The 17,816-nt window shown below is 39.5% G+C and overlaps 1 protein-coding gene and 1 non-coding gene across 4 annotated transcripts in view; one reads left to right on the forward strand and one right to left on the reverse strand.

Annotated features, from left to right (window-relative positions):
• Positions 1–17,816, reverse strand: part of C15H11orf88 (chromosome 15 C11orf88 homolog) — a 39,290-nt gene that overhangs the window by 13,738 nt on the left and 7,736 nt on the right. The window lies entirely within an intron of this gene.
• TRNAE-CUC lies at positions 4,614–4,684 on the forward strand. Its single transcript has one exon. It is a non-coding gene; the product is annotated as a tRNA-Glu (tRNA).

Consider the following 17,816-nt stretch of genomic DNA (forward strand, 5'->3'; position numbering starts at 1 on the left):
TGCTCCATATTGAAATTTCAAAATATATCTTTGGTGGTAATTTGTCCTTTTGCAGATTATAAATAAAGACAGGATTAAGAGAAATACATGAGGCTCTCTTGAACAGTATGAGCAGGTCAATCTTGACTGTGTCTTTTAATTAGGATGTGGATACCTGGGTGACCATGCCTTTCATAATCTACTCTTCATCTTCTGAGATTTACCACTTTGGTCAAACCATTTCACTTAATACTAAAGCTTATTTTGTACCTCCTAAAATTTTATTTTTTAATTACGGGTTTAAAAAAGAGGGGAAGCAGAAAAGATAAAAACAAACTTTCATTGGGCACCTACTGGATGTCAGGCTTTATGTAATTCATCTAAATCTTGAAGTAGATGGTATTACTATCTTTTAACAGAGAGAAGGAACTCAATCAACATAAAAATTAACAACTTTTCTCAGGGTCACTTAACTAATTAATTCAGTTCAGTTCAGTTCAGTTCAGTTCAGTTGCTCAGTCGTCTCCGGCTCTTTACAACCCCATGAATCACAGCACGCCAGGCCTCCCTGTCCATCACCAACTCCCGGAGTTCACTCAGACTCATGTCCATCAAGTCGGTGATGCCATCCAGCCATCTCATCCTCTGTTGTCCCCTTCTCCTCCTGCCCCCAATCCCTCCCAGCATCAGAGTCTTTTCCAATGAGTCAACTCTTCGCATGAGGTGGCCAAAGTACTGGAGTTTCAGCTTTAGCATCATTCCTTCCAAAGAAATCCCAGGGCTGATCTCCTTCAGAATGGACTGGTTGGATCTCCTTGCAGTCCAAGGGACTTTCAAGAGTCTTCTCCAACACCTCAGTTCAAATTAGGTAATTAATTAATTAGGTAACTAGTAACTGTCAGAGCAAAGGATTCAAACTCATTCTCAGTTGTTTGCCTCCAGGCTTCTTTTGCTGAAATATTAATACTTAAAACACACACTAGAGACTGTGGTACATTTACACACACACACACATGCAGTAACAGAAGGGTTTCTTTAATCAATCTTGATTATGAAAATGAAGAATTAATTAGGATTAACCATGGTGAAGGAGACAAATACAGTCTGCTCTCACAGAACAATTTACATTCTAGTGGAAAATGTGGGCTATGAGAATACACAGCAGGGGAGCTAATCCAGAGTGAGGTCTGCTTGATCAAAGGTGTCTTACTCCATACTGTTTGCTACATACAATCCCACCAATGGTGGGATTTTTCAAAAAACTAAACATTGAACTACCATATGACCCAGCAATCCCACTACTGGGCATATACTCTGAGAAAATCATAACTCAAAAGGACACATGTACCCCAATGTTCATTGCAGCACTGTTTACAATAACCAGGACATAGAAACAATCTAAATGTCCAATGACAGGTGAATGAATAAAGAAGATGTGGTACAAATATACAATGGAATATTACTCAGCCACTAAAAGGAGTGAAATAGGATCATTTGAAGAGATGTGGATGGATCTAGAGTCTGTCATACAGAGCAAAGTAAGTCAGAAAGAGAAAAATATTGTATGTTAGTGCATATATGTGGAGTTTAGAAAAATGGTACCGATGAACCTATTTTCAAGGCAGAAATAGAGATGCAGATACAGAGAATGGATATGTGGACACAGGAGGGGAAGGAAAGAGTGACTCGAACTGGGAGATTGGGATTGACATATAGACACTGTCATGTGTAAAATAGGTAGCTAGTGGGAAGCTGCTATACAGCACAGGGAGCTCAGCTCAGCGCTCTCTGATGACTTAGAGAGATGGGATGGGAGGGGTGGAAGGGAGGCTCAAGAGGGAGGGGATTTATGTATGAATATGGCTGATTCACTTCATTATACAGCAGAAGTTAATACAACATTGTAAAACAATTATATTCCAATAAAAAGCTAATTTACTTATTTTATAGGATCATGTAGCACTTTGCAAAAAGTGGTCCAAGGGAAAGAATAGTTGAACTGTACGGGTACTTATAAACTGATGAATTTTCTAACATTTTATTTAATGTACTTTAAATAGTTATGATAAGCCTTCCCAGCTGGCTCAGTGGTAAAGAATCCACCTGTCAAGCAGGAGACTCAGGTTTGATCCCAGGATCAGTAAGATCCCCTGGTGGAGAAAATGGCAACCCACTCCAGTATTCTTGCTAGGATAATCCCATGGACATGAGCCTGGTGGGCTATATCCATGGGGTCAAAAAGAGTGAGACATGACTGAGTGAGCATGCATGCAAATATTTATGATAGGACTTTTGATATAAGTTAAGTATACAAGGAGAATTACATTCCAGTTTTAGAATACTATCTAAGCAGAACCAAGGTTCTGTGGTTTTACAGAGATTAGAGAACATTATCAAAATTTTTTCTTGCAGCTCTAGAATTTAATTTTTATTTTTATGCCAAGAATTTCAAGTTAAATGCCCAAAGGGATCACTACGGAATCTTAGTTCTTAGTCTACATGGTCTTAATCTTGAATAGGTTCCATTTCTATTCTGTTACAAAATGCAATTTAAGGAAGGTTAAAATTACTATTGGTTTAAGGTAAAACTAAAGTGAAAGTGGAGAGTGAAAAAGTGGGCTTAAAGCTCAACATTCAGAAAACGAAGATCATGGCATCTGGTCCCATCACTTCATGGGAAATAGATGGGGAAACAGTGGAAACAGTGGCAGACTTTATTTTGGGGGGCTCCAAAATCACTGCAGATGGTGACTGCAGCCATGAAATTAAAAGACGCTTACTCCTTGGAAGGAAAGTTATGACCAACCTAGATAGCATATTAAAAAGCAGAGACATTACTTTGCCAACAAAGGTTCATCTAGTCAAGGCTATGGTTTTTCCAGTAGTCATGTATGGATGTGAGAGTTGGACTGTGAAGAAGGCTGAACGCCGAAGAATTGATGCTTTTGAACTGTGGTGTTGGAGAAGACTCTTGAGAGTCCCTTGGACTGCAAGGAGTTCCAACCAGTCCACTCTGAAGGAGATCAGCCCTGGGATTTCTTTGGAAGGAATGATGCTAAAGCTGAAACTCCAGTACTTTGGCCACCTCATGGGAAGAGTTGACTCATTGGAAAAGACTCTAATGCTGGGAGGGATTGGGGGCAAGAGGAGAAGGGGATGACAGAGGATGAGATGGCTGGATGGCATCACTGACTCAATGGTCGTGAGTCTGGGTGAACTCTGGGAGTTGGTGATGGACAGGGAGGCCTGGCGTGCTGCAATTCATGGGGTCACAAAGAGTCGGACACGACTGAGCGACTGAACTGAACTGAACTGAACTGATGTGTCACACTTGGGCTTGATTCCAAAAGGCAGTATGTGCCTCTTAATTTTGATAACAAAATGCTTCAACTATTAATTTACTACCATCCCTTATGTCTATTAAGTGAAACCTGCTATGTAGATTCTCCAAATTTCATACAGTAAATTTACATCTACTATAATAAGATACAGAAATGTTGGACCTTAAATTGTCTACCATGCACTTTAAAAGATAGCCTGAATAATCAGTGAAAAGGCTTTCTCCAGCTTTAATCTGATATTTAGAAGGTAGACCTAAAGGCAGTCATCTATGGGAGTGGATGGAAGGTGCTAGACGATTATTAATTGGAGGGAGGAAGAATGCTGACTTGTAGGAAAAAAATGCATGTCTAAGCACCTTTTCATACCTCCTGGAAATTGCCTGATCCTGGCTCAATTCCCAGCTCTGGCATATATAATTTTCATTTGAAAAATAATGGCTTGCTAAAATGAGAAAAACATATCAGTCATTACATAAAAAGGAGTCAACACAATTTTTCTTAAATGTAGATTTTGGTAAAATATGAATTTATCTGTTTTAAAGAAGGAAAATGTGTATTTTCTTGGTTCTGTTACATATTTTTTCTTAATTTTGTTATATATATTTTAATGGAAAACCAATAGTAATTACCTGAAGAGCATAGCTCTTGTTTTAAGTGTCACACGAAACAAATGCAGGAAAAAATAAGCATAAATGATTTTTAAAACTGCTTTATTTATTTTTAAAAAATTTCCCCAGCTTATTTTATTTTTTATTTCTATTTTAAAAGATTTTTATTGGAGTATAGTTGATTTGTAATGTTAGTTTCACGTGTACAGCAAAGTGAAAAACTGCTTTAATATTGCTTTAAAAGGCACTTATTTTTTTTTAAAAAGCAATAAGTGAGACTTGAATCTTAATGTTGAGGAAACTATGATCATAAAATGAATATTACATTTTTAAATTCAATAAGTGAAAGTGGCTCAGTCCTGTCTGACTCCTTGCGACCCAATGGACTATACAGTCCATGGAATTCTCTAGGCCAGAATACTGGAGTGGGTAGCCTTTCCCTTCTCCAGGTGATCTTCCCAACCTAGGGATCAAACTTCGCATTGCAGGAGGATTCTTTACCAGCTGAGCCATAAGGGAAGCCCAAGAATACTGGAGTGGGTAGCCTATCCCTCCTCCAGCAAATCCCTGATCCGGGAATTGAACCAGGGTCTCCTGCATTGCAGGCAGATTCTTTACCAATTGAGCTATCAGGGAAGCCCTTAAAATGCAGTAAAGTAAAGATATATTAACGACAACCTGACGTTCCTTGGTGGTCTAGTGGTAGGATTCAGTGCTCTCACCACTGCAGCCCAGGCTCGATTCCTGGTCAGGGAAACCTCTCTTCTACGGGCTTCCCTGGTTGCTCATCAGTAAAGAATCCGCCTGCCAATGCAGGAGGCTCTGGTTTGATCCCTGGGTTGGGAAGATCCCCTGGAGAAGGAAATGGCAACCCATTCCAATATTCTTGCCTGGGAAATCCCATGAACAGAGGAACCTGGCGGGCTACAGTTATTGGGGTTGCAAAGAGTAGAGCACGAATTAACAACTAAACAGCAACAACAATTTTAAAGATACTTCTATATGTGATTGAATTATATATTATTGCTGACTGGGTCCACAATAATCACCAAGACTCATCCTTAGCAAACAAATAACTACTGAATCTTCAAGGTTTTTATCATGTTGCTGGTTATACAGATACGATGAATGGATGAATGGGACTGACCTCATCATTCAGGTATGTCTGTCCTGTCCACTATGTTCTAACAAGGAGCAGGTGGGGGATTCCCCATCTAGATGATTCTATCTCATCTCTGGCCCATACTTCTGTAGCTCACATATTTACAGGCCTATTTGACACTCAGATAGACTTATCATTGCTTATCTCAAAGGCACCTCAAACTCCATGAGTCTAAACTGAATGGACTTTCGTAACTCAGTGAAGCTTTGAGCCATGCTGTGAAGGGCCACCCAAGACTGACAGGTCATGGTGGAGAGTTCTGACAAAATGTGGTCCACTAGAAGGGGGAATGGCAAACTGCTCCAGTACTTTTGCCTCCAGAACTCCATGAACAGTATGAAAAGGCAAAAAGATATGACACCAGAAGATGAGCCCCCAGGTCAGAAGGCGTCCCATGTGCTACTAGAGAAGAACAGAGGGCAATTAGTAACAGCTCCAGAAAGAATGAAGAGGATAAGTCCAAATGGGAAATGACACTCAGTTGTGGATGTGGCTGGTGGTGAAAGTAAAGCTCAGTGCTGTAAAGAACAATATTGCATAGGAACCTGGAATGTTAGGTCTGTGAAGCAAGGTAAACTGGATGTGGTCAAGGAGGAGATGGCAAGTGTGAACATCAACATTTTAGGAACCAGTGAACTAAAATGCAAATGAGAATGGGTGAATTTAATTCAGGTGACCATTATATCTACTACTGTGGGTAAGAATCCCTTAGAAGAAATAGAGTAGCTCTCATAGTCAACAGAAGAGTCTGAAATGCAGTACTTGGACGTAATCTCAAAAATGACAAAATGATTTTGGTTCTTTTCCAAGGCAAACCATTCAACATCACTGTAATCCAAGTCTATACCCCAATAACTGATGCTGAAGAAGCTGAATGATTTTATGAAGACCTAGAAGATCTTCTAGAACTAACACCAAAAAGGGACGTCCTTTTCATCATTGGGGATTGGAATGCAAAAGTAGGAAGTCAAGAGATACCTGGAGGAACAGGCAAGTTTGTCTTTGGAGTGCAAAATAAAGCAGAGCTAAGGCTACCAGAGTTTTGACAAGAAAACACATTTATAGCAAACACCCTCTTCCAACAATACAAGAGACAACTCTATACATGGACATCACCAGATGGTCAATACTGAATCAGATTGATTATATTCTTTGCAGCTGAAGATGGAGAAGCTCTGTACAGTCAGCAAAAACAAGACCAGGAGCTGACTGTGGCTCAGATCATGAGCTCTTTCTTGCAAAATTCAGGCTTAAATAGAAGAAAATAGGAAAAACCACTAGGCCACTAGATATGACCTAAATAAAATCCCTTTTGATTATACAGTGGAGGTGATGAATAGATTCAAGGGATTAGATCTGGTAGACAGTGTCTGAAGAACTATGGACAGAAGTTCATAACACTGTACAGGATGTGGTGACCAGAACCATCCTGAAGAAAGAGAAATGCAAGAAGGCAAAGTAGTTTCCTGAGGAGGCTTTACAATAGCTGAGAAAAAAAGAGAAGTGAAAGGCAGAGGAGAAAAGGAAAGATATACCCAACTGAGTACAGGGTTCCAGAGAATGGCAAGGAGAGATAAGAAGGCCTTCTTAAATAAACGATGCAAAGAAATAGAAGAAAACAATAGAGTGGGAAAGACTAACGATGTCTTCAAGAAAACTGGAGATATCAACGGAACATTTCATGTAAGGATGGGCACGATAAGGGATAGAAATGATGATAACCTAACAGAAACAAGAGATACGAAGAGGTGGCAAGGACACAGAGAAGAACTATACAAATACGGTCTTAATGACCTGGATAATGATGATGGTATGGTCATGGACCTAGAGCCAGACATTCTGGAGTATGAGGTTAAGTGGGCCTTAGGAAGCATTACTACAAACAAACCTAGTGGAAGTAACAAAATTCCAGTTGAACTGTTTCAAACCCTAAAAGATGATGCTGTTAGAGAGCTGCACTCAATATGCCACCAAATTTGGAAAACTCAGCTTGGCCACAGGACTGGAAAAGGTCAGTTTTCATTCCAATCCCAAAGAAGGGCGATGCCAAAGAAGGTTCCAACTACTATACAATTGCTGTCATTTCACATGCTAGCAAGGTTATGCTTAAAATCCTTCAAACTAAGTTTCGGTAGTAAGTGAACCAAGAACTTTCAGATGTATAAGCTAGTTTAGAAGTGCCAGAGTAACTAGAGATCAAATGCCCAACATTAGTTGATGCATAGAAAAAGCAAGAGAATTCCAGAAAAACATCTACTTCTGCTTCATTGTCCATGCTAAAGTCTTCGACTATGTGGATCACAAGCTGTGGAAAATTCTTTTTTTTTTTTTTAATTTTATTTTATTTTTTAACTTTACTTAAAGTGATGGGAATACCAAGCCACCTTATCTGTCTCTTGAGAAATGTGTATGCAGGTCAAGAAGTAATAGTCAGAATCAGGCATGGAACAATGGACTGGTTAAAAATTAGGAAAGGAGTACATCAAGGCTGCATATTGTTACCCTGCTTATTTAACTTCTATGCAGAGTACATCATGAGAAATGCTGGGCTGGATGAATCACAAGCTGGAATCCAGATTGCCAGGGGAAATATTAACAACCTCAGATATGCAGATGATACCACTGTAAGGGCAGAAAGTGAAGAGGAACTAAAGAACCTCTTGATGAGAGTGAAAGAGGAAAAGTGAAATCACTGGCTTAAAACTCAACATTTGAAAACTAAGATCATGGCATCTGGTCCTATCACTTCATGGTAAATAGAAGGGGGAAAAGTAGAAACAGTGATAGAATTTATTATCTTGGGCTCCAAAATCACTGTGGACAGTGACTACAGACATGAAATTAAAAGTCATTTGCTCCCTGGAAGGAAAGCTATAACAAATATAGATAACATATTAAAAGACAGAGACATCACTTTGCCAACTAAGGTCTGTATAGTCAAAGAAATGGTTTCTCCAGTAGTCATGAATAGATGCGTGATTTGGACCATAAAGAAGCTGAGTGCCAAAGAACTGATGCTTTCAAACTGTGGAGCTGGAGAAGACTCTTGAGAGTACCTTGGTCTGCAAGGAGATCAAACAGTCAATCCTACAGGAAATTAATCCTGAATATTCATTGGAAGGATTGATGCTAAAGCTGAAGCTCCAATACTTTGGCTACCTGATGTGAACCGCCAACTCATTGGAAAAGACCCTGTTGCTGAGAAAGATTGAAAGCAAAAGAAGAGGGTGGCAGAGGATGAGATGGTTACATAGCATCACTGACTCAAAGAACAAGAATTTGAGCAAACTCCTGGAGATAGTGAAGGACAGGGAAGCCTGGTGTGCTGCAGTCCATGGGGTCACAAAGAGTCAGACATGACTTAACGACTAAACCACAACCCTTTCCCCATCCCTGCAAAACCCCAACAACCTGATCTTTAATGTTCCTTGTTTCATTGAATGGCACCATCTATCATGTTCTGCAAGCCAGGATACCATGATACTATCTTTTATACCTTGCTATGCCTCACTGTCCATATTCAATATACAATTCAAGTCCTAATTATTTTTCTTCCTAAGTATATCTCTTAAATCAATCTACTTTTTCCTAATCCAAGCTATCATAACCTCCCAACTGAATGATTGCACTAGCCTTCACTCTGGTTTCCTTACTTCTGGCCACTTTCAACCTATTCTCCTGAATTTTTTCAAATAAATCTGTTATTATCCTCTCCCAAATTAAAACCCTACAATGGCTTCTTATTGTTTAAGTACTGTGGCCTAAGTTTTCCATCACCACACTGGCCATTCAGCTTTAGACAGGCACTAAGTTGTTTCTGCTGTCCAGAATGTTCCCTTAATGTTCCCTCCACCCCATCTCTGGCCTAATTAAAGCCCATTCTTCCTTCAAATCTCAGCTAAATCTTTGCAGAAATTCTCCCTGACTCCATTGATTGGATCAATACTGCCTGATTAGATGTTCTCCTAACATCACACGTAATTCTTTCATAAGTATTTCTCTCATTGATTAGATGATAAGTTTCAGAAAAGGGCAGAGTTTGTAACTTTCATGCTTGTTTTTTTGTTGGTGTTCATCATTGTACTCCTGTGTCTAGCACAATGCCAGACTAACATAGATTCTCAACAAATATTTGTCAAATAAATCTTGTGCAATTTTTTCCAAATTGCATTCTCCTATCTTTTCCAAATTGGATTCTCCTACCTTTTGACTCTGGAACTCATCTTCCTGTTGATAGCTTTGTCTGACCTTTCATGCCTGAGCTGTACACTGCCTCTTAAGTTTTGACCCTTACCTTGCCGACATCTTTTTATAAGGGTACAAAGTTTTCAGCTGCTTTTGGCAAACATTCTGTAAATTTCAGCTTGGCCGCATGACCCCACATTTCACTGGATGGCCCTCACCTGTATTAATGTATGAATCGAGATGCATATAATGTCCAATTCAACTTCACACATAAAGACTAATGTCTATAGCTACACCAACAACTACAACATATCTGTTTGGAACACTTATAGCCAACAGTGTTTTTTTTCTTTTTTTTTTCTTTTGGCAGTACCATGTGGCTTGCAGCATCTCAGTTCTTCAACTGGGCCACAGCAATGAAAATGTAAAGTCCTAACTACCGGGGCTGCCAGGGAATTCCCTACTATTTCCTATTACCTTTTAAATGTATTTTATATGTTCTTTTTTCTTTATGTTTTTACTTATTCATTGTTCTAAAAATTTATCCTTTATAATACAAGTTTCAAAGTTTAGATAAATTGTAAGTTTTTTGAAATAAATTACTGAATTAGTGCTACAATGAAAATATGCCACTGCCTTTCTTAAAAAGTTATTTAACAGATTTTTATCTCAACAATAAAATCAATTGTTGGTAAACTGACTTTTGAAAAATATTTTTTTGGTTTTGTAAGAAAGAATTACTATAGTTAGGTGAATTTGTTTGTCTCATACAGCGATGGCTCTAAAGTAGCTATCTGGGTACGGCAGTAGGGAATGACACAAACGTTTAGGAATGTGATGGGAGTTTGGGTGAAAGATACATGCTTCTAGGAATTTGCTTTCTATTTTTATAGCCAAGTCTATCTCTGTATCAAAGTTCTAGTATATATTGTCGTGTCCCATGTTTTTGTCTTGTATCTTTGCCCTCAGACAGTTGGGGACAGTGGCCTTGACTTATTTTCTAGTCTTGATGCTGCATTCTAATTCCCATATCAAGGTTTCTCTTACATGCTGTTGGCACCAGGACCTTAAATGTTTATCTACTGCCTTTTCCTCGTGTCAGTTCCTTCAGAGAACAGATAATGCTCATTGACTGTGACTTTATTCTGTGGCTTACAGACTATTTCCACTCTTGTCTATTGCTTGGACATCCTTTTTTGCAACTGCCTACATGTTTATTTAGTATTTCTGAGCCTGTGAGGCTCTGAGTCTTGGTCAATTCTATTTTGGGCCATCCTCTGATGAAATGAATACCTCATAAGCTATCTAGCTCAAGGAACTGGGCTATCATGCACGTGTCTGGTTCAGACAAGTTAAATAATCTATTTGTTCACTCATAAGCATTTATTTGGTAGGTTAGGAGATGTTCTTATATTTGTCAGTTCCTGTGGTTATAAAGTCAAGGAAGTCATGATCTTTTTCCTTAAGGAATTTAGAGCCCGCAGGAGAAACAGCTCAACTCCACCATACTACTATGTGTCAGGAACTATGACCAGGGAATGTACAGGGTTGAGGGAAGCACAAAGGAAAGGGCATTTGTATCAACTTGGGGAATAGCGAGTGTAAGGAAAGACTTGCTTGTGATTATTTTTGAAGTGTTTTTAAATACAAGTAGGCATTGGCTAAAGGGAGAAATCGGAGAAAGGAATTTCCAAGCAGAAGAAACTGTCGACTCAGCACAGAGGTGACCATGTCTTCTAGGCTCCTGCCTGCCTTTGATCTCAACATTTCAGCAATGTGAAATGTTTCACCACATTTCATCAATATACAACTTTGTTTTATGTATTTCTCTTTACAGACACCTTATTTAAAATAGCTTGTTGATTCACCAACATTGAACTCATAGCTAATAGCACTTGTAACTCATATCTGATTCAAGCTTATCTAAAGCATGTATTTTTTCTGTAAGGCACGTCACAACCTTCTTGCACTTAGGAACATAACGCAGTCCTTCAGCATTGGAGGCTATTTAAATCAGTGAAATCATTTAAAAAAGTGAAAAACATGGCACTTAATAAACTGCAAAAAGGACACCTATTTACAGTATGAGATGAAACAAGAAGGCAGAACATTGTCTTGTTTAGCTTCAGCTAGAAACGTGTGTTGGGCAACTCAAAATTTTCACTGCTTTGTGAATTACCTCCAATGGCCATAAAAATGCTACTAGTATTGATTTTGGGGTTACAAATAAACTGTTGCATAGTAAGTGAATTTGCAAATATGGAATCGTGAATAAGAAGGATTGACTACATCACCAACACAGTGGCTTGGGAAGCTGCAAAATCTCAGAAGCCAAATAGGCAAACGGCTGTATCAGGCTCTGAGAGTATGCGTGACCATACCTCCTGGGACTAAAACACCTTAGCACAGAAAATGATAAAATGAGGAAGTAAATATAGATACAGAAAAATTTAAACTTTCTTATCTGGCTCCAACATATTTTACCTACAGCTCTTTTTATCTTGCCTTTGGCAGAGGCAAAGGGAAAAGGTAGACTATGGTTTTGATTTCAGGTATGTTGTGATTATTTTCTGAGTGACCTGATCCACAGAATTACCCAGTTCTTCAAAAAATTCTATTTGATTAACCCTACTGGTGGCTCAGATGGTAAAGCGTCTGCCTATAATGCAGGAGACCCGGGTTCTATCCCTGGGTCGGGAAGATCCTCTGGAGAAGGAAATGGCAACCCACTCCAGTACTCTTGCCTGCAAAATGCAATGGACAGAGCAGCATGGTAGGCTACAGTCCACAGGGTTGCAAAGAGTCGGACACGACTGAGTGACTTCACTTTCACTGCTTATAAGGTGTTTACTAATTTGAACAATAAGGCTTCATGTAGCTGGAATCAAATAGTTCTGACTTAATTTTTAAAAATACATGACCTTCTTTGCTTTGTTCTGTGTTCAATAGTTTCATTTAATCATGTTTTACCAGGCAATAGTATGGGTCCTTGCCTAATTGTACTATAGGGCTTAAAATGCTTTTATTTTGTTCTTAAAGTGAATATATACAGAAGAAAAGATATACAGATCTTTGGAAAAAAAGATGAGATGCATTTGGGGCATGACCCTATCCAACTCTGGGGATAGGTCTGTCTGGGGTAATGAATTCATCAACTATTTGATCTCAAATATCATTTCTCACCCCAGGCATCTTTTGCTGGACTGTGTGTGTGTGTGTGTGTGTGTGTGTGTGTGTAGTGTGTTAAGTCCCTTTAGTTGTGTCTGATTCTTTGTGACCCTGTGGACTGTAGCCCACCAGGCTCCTCATCCATGGGATTCTCCAGGCAAGAATACTGGAGTGGACTGCCATGCCCTCCTCCAGGGGATCTTCTCAACTCAGGGATCAAACCTGTGTCTGTCTCCTGCATTGGCAGGCAGGCAGGTTCTTTGCCACTAGCACCACCTGGGAAGCCTTTGGTGGACTGTAGATGTTACTAAAGAAGATTAAGAGGGAAACCTTATCTGTCAACCTTAAATGTTTCCCAAGACTGAATAATGTTTGAAGACAAAGTGGTACAACAGAGGATATAAAAGAGTAATTCATATTTATGCAATCTTTTAATTATCATTTGCTACCAAAATATTTGCTTGCTACGGTGAATACACAGTCTGTTTTTATTATTCTTCCACTTGAATCCTTTGACAAATTTGCAACAACAAGAATTTAAATAAGTATCTTGTTGGTGAAGGAGAAACCCACCACTTCCTAATGGAGGAAAAGGAATTTTAATACTACATAAGGGCACAAAGGTCTGTCTAGTCAAGGCCATGGTTTTTCCAGTGGTCATGTATGGATGTGAGAGTTGGACTGTGAAGAAAGCTGAGAGCCAAAGAATTGATGCTTTTGAACTGTGGTGTTGGAGAAGACTCTTGAGAGTCCTTTGGACTGCAAGGAGATCCAACCAGTCCATCCTGAAGGAGACTAGTCTGGGGTGTTCATTGGAAGAACTGATGCTGAGGCTGAAACTCCAATACTTTGGCCACCTCATGCGAAGAGTTGACTAATTGGAAAAGACTCTGATGCTGGGAGGGATTGGGGGCAGGAGGAGAAGGGGACGACAGAGGATAAGATGGCTGGATGGCATCACCAACTCAATGCACATGAGTTTGAGTGAACTCCAGGAGTTGGTGATGGACAGGGAGGCCTGGCGTGCTGCAATTCATGGGGTTGCAAAGAGTCAGACACGACGGAGTGACTGAACTGAACTGAAGGGCAGGAAAGCAAAATTAAAACAAAGCCAGGTAACACTGAGACTGAGAAAATTTTGATTTGTCTGGGTAGCCATTCCTGGGCAATTTGATACCAAAAAGGATTTTCTTTTAACTGGACATCCTGGGCAATGACACTGAGGAAATTCCTTACATCTTTGGTTTGGCTCTACAAAACTGATTAACAGTGATTCTGTGCGTCCCTTAAAAGTATAAGATAATGGAGGATAATGTTAAATGTTTCCACTTTTGTGATTTGGTATCTAAAAACGCATCTTTGTGAAATTTCTTAGATTCTTCTTCTAAGCATGATCTCATCATAGAATGATTTGCTTCTGGTTCACTGAAGTGTCATATAGCAAGCTGACTTTTTTTGTTTAAGAAATAGGAATTTCTTTTTTCTTAAAAAATATTAAAATTTATGTATTTATTTTAGGCTGTGCTGGGTCTCTGCTGCTGGGCGGGCTTTCCACTGCAGTGGCTTTTCCTGTGGCTGTACAGGCTCTAGGGTACGCAGGCTTCAGTACTTGTGGCTCCCAGGCTCTAGCGCACAGACTCAGTAGTTGTGGTGCAGAGGCTTAGTTGCTCCATGACGTGTGGGATTTTCCTGGATCAGGAACTGAACCTGTGTCTCCTGCCTTGGCAGGCAGATTCTTTACCACTGAGCCACCAGAGAAGCCTGCAAATTGACTTTTGAGGAAGACTTACCCCATAGTTAGCATTGGTTGTACAGGTTGTGAGACTGAACAGATTTAAACCCCATTCCTGATAAAATGTTAGTTGCTCAGTCATGTCCGATTCTGCAACCCTATGGACTATAGCCCACCAGGCTCCTTTGTCCATGGAGTTCTCCAGGTGAGAATATTGGAGAGGGTTGCCATTTCTTTCTTCAGGGGATCTTCCTGACCCAGGGATTGAACCCAGGTCTCCTGCATTGGAGGCACACTCTTTACTGTCTGAGCCACCAGGGAAGCCTGATAAAGAGCATATCTTTATTGCTGATTCGCAGATGGGATCTTTTCCTTCTAAAAACCTTTAGTTTATATTTACTCACATTAAACTCTGATTCCTGATGGATGTTTATGAATATGTTGTCTATATACATGCCTTAAAGTACTGCTCTGATCTTTACTTCCCCTCCCAGAAAATGAATTATTTATAATCATTTTCATAAAGAGATAATCAGGTAAAGAGCTTTTTTAAAGGTGGCAAAACTAAAAAGCAAATTAGTTTTATGATTTCAAAGAATTAGCTGACTATTCATTTATTATAATGTTTTCAGACTACTTTAGAACTCTCAAAGGAAGAATAATGGGCCAGTACAGAACTATAAGGTTTCCTTTATTGGCAGAGTAAGCCATTTAATCTTGATGGACTCAAATTGTTCTTGATTTTCTGCCATGGCTATCCATCACAGAAATAGTACTTGTGATTAATAGCATTTTTTCTACTAACCAAAGTATTTATAATGTATATCTGGAAGATATTCCAAGATGGAGGATAACATTAAAATTTTTTAAAAGTTCAACAACTGAAAAAAATCAATCAATATCAGTTGGGGAGAAAAGCTATAAAGGTATTTTTAGGAGAGAGAGAGATAAATTTTTAGATTTTCCTTAATTTTAAGGAGACTGTGAAAGAAAAAAAAACTTTAAGTGACTTGATGGGGAATATTTTTTACCATTTTAGAATGAAAATTATACCAGGAATTTACTTACAAATGTATATGTTCAAAATATGTAGAAGATCTGCAAATTAAATCGATTATAAATGTTCTATTTAACTAGTGTTAAATAGAACCCATTTATTTTCTGCCATCAAGCTGAAAATTCTAGAATTGTGGTGGCGGCAATGTAGAGAGAGTACTACAATCCTAAAAAAACAATGTCATCCAAAAATAGAGTCTAAGTTTTAGTAATTACAAGGAGTCACATTTCCTCCCATCATATATAGACCCATGAGGTAAAAGCAAAACTGAGAAGCGAGGGTATGTGCTAAATTGATCCTAAAGTAGACTTGCAAATAGACTAGCTTTGGAGAATATTCTTACAAAAACTGTCAGCCTGGAAAAATTTGTCAGGTGTATACATGTGCAAAAGGCTAACCAAAATGACATTATCACTGTATAGAGCATATGTCCATTCATTCGTTAACTCAATTATGCAATTATTTATTCTATCAACAAATAGTTATTGAGTTTCAATAGGTAGATGAGTACCAGGGTCAAGCACATAGGAAATGACTTCTGCCCTCATGGAGGAAAAGAGAACTGGCCTTTGTTGAGAGCAAACGATGGCCAGGTGTTTTACATGTCTTATACCAGCTGGATGAGGGGGATATTTTTATCACTGCTGCTTCTCCGTCTGAGGAAGCTGAGCCTTACAGGGGTTAAGTAGGCTTCTCAAGGTCATTGAGATAGTAAGTGGCAGAGTCAGACGTCCGAACCCAGGTTGTCTCCGAAGTCCACGACACTATGGTGCCTGGAATCCAGCAGGAGAGACAGAAACATCCACATGCAGCTATAACACAGATCATGACTTGCTCTGGGAGCACAGAGAAGGGAGCTATTCATTCTGTAGTGTCCAGGTCACCTCTGGGAAGGCTTCAGAGAGAAGTTGTATTTGAGTTGAAACTTGAAGGTAAATGCGGGACGGCGTTTTAGGAAGACACACAAAAGGGCACTGCAGGTTGAAGAGAGTGTACCGTTCCACAGGGCTGGAAACACTGTTTCTCACACTTGTATTCATACCACAGTTTTGAATTTTAGAATCTTCAGCAGCATACTTGAACAATAGTGTGGCCATCAATCAGTACAACAAAATGAGACTCATGGGCTTTGGAATTAGGATACAGGCTTTCAATATAGACTCAGCCACTTTCCAGTTGTGCGAACTTTGGAAGATCATTTAAGCCTTGTTTGATTAAGTGGGAATAATCATCATCAGGTTATTTTAAGGAGAGTATGAGTTGATGCATATACAGTGCTTAGCTTAGTATACATAGACATGGTATGCACTCACTAAATTGGGTGTTATGAGTACTATATCACAATGGTATCTGAGGACATCTATTGCTGTTGTTCAGTTGCCAAGTCATGTCCAACTCCTCATGACCCCATGCTGCAGTGTAGCATGCCAGGCCTCCCTGTCCCTCACCATCTCCTGGATTTTGTCCAAGTTCACATCCACTGGCCTCCCCAGTGGCTCAGATGGTAAAGAGGATATCTATAAGAGCATTCAATTATTACACTATTCTCTTAATTTTAGCACCATGCTGACTCAGCTCTCCTATATCCTCACAAGGCAGTTTCATTAATATTCTCTTTCTGTCCTGCTGGTTTGCTGCTTGGTTAGGCCTCTTCTACTCTCAACAGATAGAGTCTTGTTTATACTGCCTTGCAGAACCCATTTGACTTAATGTACAATTTGACAGATATCACAGGATAATGTGTGTGTTTAGGTTTAGCAAAAATATATTAACATTTACCCATTTACCATCGCAGCACATATGGCAAAGGGTACACAGTGTGCCCTAGCCTAGTGGCTGAGCACCAGCTGGACAGAGGACGCTGCTTTTGGGGTAGGGGGTGCTGAATAGGGGAAGGAAGGAGAGTGGTAGAAGACAGTCAGGTTATGGTCAGACTGGGAAAGAACTTGAATACCTTGCTGGAGAGTTTGGTCTCCATGCTGCAGAAAAGCCAGGGAGAAAAATGAAACCAGATATATAGACTGAAATATATCATTCCCATCCCCACTCCTGCAATTTCTGTGTTGAAGCCCTAACTCTCAGTGTAACTCTATTTGGAAACAGATCTTTCAGGAAGGTGGTTCAAGTTAAATGAGGTCATAATGGTGGGGTTCTAATATAACAGGACTGATGTCCTTATAAGATGATGAAGAGACACCAGAGCTCCTGCTACCATGTGAGAATGCACTGAGAAAGTGACCATCTATTGCAGAAGCTGGGAATGAGGCCTCATCAGAAACCAACTCTGGAGGCACCCTGAGCTCAGGCTTCCAGCCTCCACAACTGTGAGAAAATAAGATTCTGTTATTTAAGCCACCTGTTCTGTGGTATTTTGTTATGGCAACCCTGGCAGACGAATACAGTAAGAAAGCAGCATAAAAGGACTTGGGTTTTAGGAAGATAACTAGTTTAGCATGGAGGATATTACTTGATTGGTCAACTCTATACATTCTTTGAAACGCAGTTCCTTTGGGAAGAGTTCTTGAATCCTTAAGCTTGACTTTGATGTCCTTCAATGTATTCCTATAGTTCTACGTGTGTATCT

The sequence above is a fragment of the Bos indicus x Bos taurus genome, chromosome 15, assembly GCF_003369695.1.
Source record: "Bos indicus x Bos taurus breed Angus x Brahman F1 hybrid chromosome 15, Bos_hybrid_MaternalHap_v2.0, whole genome shotgun sequence".
Classification (NCBI taxonomy): Eukaryota; Metazoa; Chordata; class Mammalia; order Artiodactyla; family Bovidae; genus Bos; species Bos indicus x Bos taurus.